Below are 3,069 nucleotides of genomic sequence, written 5' to 3'. Positions count from 1 at the left end.
TGTTGTGGACCAAAGGACCATGTCTGGCCAGAGAGTTGTAGCCACAATGTCTGGGGGAAATACAAGCTTTTTTTTCCAAGTCCACATCCATTTTCCATTTTCCATTCTTAAGCAGCCTGCAGAATGCTTGTATCCTTTGGTCTTATTTGGTGCATTGGAGATTGGAGCCTGCTGGTGTGAATAGAGTGAAGTGGACATTTCCTGATGCTTTTTCGTGGGAAAGCATTTGTGGTGGTTTGCCTCTGTTCCAAGATAGATGCCAGCTGTCTGAGAACTTGGTTATGCCGCCAAGTGTAACGGCCATGGGTGAGGCTTCACAAAGGGAGCAAGCAGGGTCTTCTCCCAACCACTGCTCCCAGTTAGTCCACTGGCCCTGCTTGGCCATTGAGACGGCCTTGGCGTGTCGCTCTGCCTCCTCCTGTCTTCTCACCTCCTCCACTAGAAGCCGTCTCTTCTGCACTGATGTTGCCTTGTGCCATCGAGGAGAACAGCTCTCCCATGTTGGGCTTAGCCAATCACACCCCTGAAGTGAAGAGCAGACTTAGCACTCTGGATGGCTTCTGATGGGGTCCATTTCCTCCCTGTTGCCACACGGGGGGCCGCTGTTATAACAGCGTCCTCGGATTCGGTGAGGGTCATGACCAACCTTGCTTTGGTGCATTCAAATTCTTCCACGAGACTTGCGATTGGTATTTCCAATTTATCGCTCCCGTGCGGTCCGACCGGACTTAATCATCGTGGAAATCCAAGCCACCGTTTCACAAGTGCGCTGATCACTCTCTCCAGCTTTTCCACTTTGTTAATGAGAATTTCATACACTGTTCAAGGCCACATGAGTCTTGGGAGTGTCCCAGACTGGAGGCACCACAGCTTGAGTTTTCCTGGCAGTAAGGTCTCGTTGATGCGCTCTGTGTCCGTGAGGGTACTGAGTAATAGCCTCTTGCCTTTCTGAGTTGCTCAAACTGCTCGGTGTCCTCGAGCTTTGCATCGTACCATCGGCCCGAGCGCTTCACTGGCATTTCTGAAACAGTCGGGACAGGTGTTCCATCTATATGAAATCTTTGGTCCATGACTTGACCTTTGACAATGGAGATGCTCCTGCACTTGCTGGGCTTGATCTTCATCCTCGCCCATGTGATGTTTTGATGAAGTCTCTTTGTGCAGGGGACAGTTGTCGTCAGTGCTGTTATATTGTCCGTATAGGCTCGTAACGTAACCGCTGACCAACCTGTAGCCTTTTTCCTCCCGCAGCCCATTTTGAGGCTCTGATAATGGGCTCCATTGCCATAATGAAGGCCAATGGGGAGATGGTGCCGACCTGCCATGATGCCAACCTCCAGTGGTTGCCAAGCTGTGATGAAGTGTGATGTTGTGAGACAAAATTGCAGATCTTGGAAGTAGTGTTTTACCAGATTTGTTATTGCTGCAGGCACCTGGAAGAATTCAAAATAAAATAAATAAATAAAATAACACGTAGCCTAAAACTGCGACTTTATTCCCGTTATATTATAACTTTTATCTTGTAAAATTACGACCTTATTCTCGTGGCGATATCCTCCAAGTCTGTGTGGTTCTTTCTTTGGAATAGTTTCTTGCACAATCTTTTCAAAGTCCTGATACTTATGCACCAAAAGATTAAGTATTCCGTTATTTGTGAAACTTATACTAAATTATAACTTCATAAGATGCTCCACGTTCCTCATTTTAATGGAGGCGGCAGGCTGCTCTTCCCCTGTTATATAACACGTAGTCTAAAATTACGACTGTATTCTCGTAATATTGCGACCTTATTCTGGAAATCCCAGAATGTGTTTCCCGCAGTGTGGCCCTAATACTCCGTCGTACTTTTATGTGTGGAGTATAGAATTCAAAATGTAATAAGAAATTTAGGCCTTTCTATGTGGTCACTTTATATAAACTATATATTCACTGAATTTACAGAAAATGTGCTATATCGTGATATATACCGTTATCGGGATATGAAATGACCTATATCGGGATATGTTTTTGGTCATATCACACAGCCATAGTTTGGATGGCTTGGTTTATCCTGCTCTGCCATCGCAATAGGTGTTTCTACATGTGGAATGGAGGAACCAAAGATACAAAACCAAGGCATTTCTGTCACTGCGTCATTTCAGATGTCCTTTCTGTTACTCTGTGATTTCAGATGTCCTTTCTGTTACTGCATCATTTCAGATGTCCTTTCTGTTACTCTGTGATTTCAGATGTCCTTTCTCTTACTGCGATGTTTGTAATCTAAGTACTAATTTGGTCCTGATGAATTTATGCTCAGCAGATTCAAACTACTCTACAGTTACACAGAGTTTATCCAAGTTTATCTTTGAACATTATACTGAATGTGTTGGAATAACATAGGAGTGCAGCAGAAAATGTGGAGGCTGTTAAAATGATGTATTATATCAATTAAACCACAACATAAACTCCATGTTCAGTAACCAGAAGTGTGTTAGGGTATTGCAGGCACAAAGAGGACTTCTACTGTTGTACATCTCAACATTTAGCCCTACGTTTACCTCTACATTCACCTTTACATTTACCTCTATATGTACCTCAACATTTACCTTTATAAATAGCTTTACATTTACCTTAGCATTTACCTTTATAAATACCTTTACATTTACCTCAATATTTACCTTTATAAATACCTCTACATTTACCTCAATATTTACCTTTATAAATACCTTTACATTCACCTTTACATTTACCTTTATAAATACCTTTACATTTACCTTTACATTTACCTCAGCATTTACCTCTATATGTACCTTTATAAATACCTTTACATTTACCTCAACATTTACCTTTATAAATACCTTTACATTTACCTCAATATTTACCTTTATAAATACCTTTACATTTACCTCAATATTTACCTTTATAAATACCTTTACATTTACCTCAACATTTACCTCTATATGTACCTCAACATTTACCTTTATAAATACCTTTACATTTACCTCAACATTTACCTCAGCATTTACCTTTATAAATACCTTTACATTTACCTCAACATTTACCTCAGCATTTACCTTTATAAATACCTTT

The sequence above is a fragment of the Chanos chanos genome, chromosome 6 (genome assembly GCF_902362185.1).
Source record: "Chanos chanos chromosome 6, fChaCha1.1, whole genome shotgun sequence".
NCBI classification, from domain to species: Eukaryota; Metazoa; Chordata; class Actinopteri; order Gonorynchiformes; family Chanidae; genus Chanos; species Chanos chanos.
Note: the sequence above shows the minus strand (reverse complement) of the source record.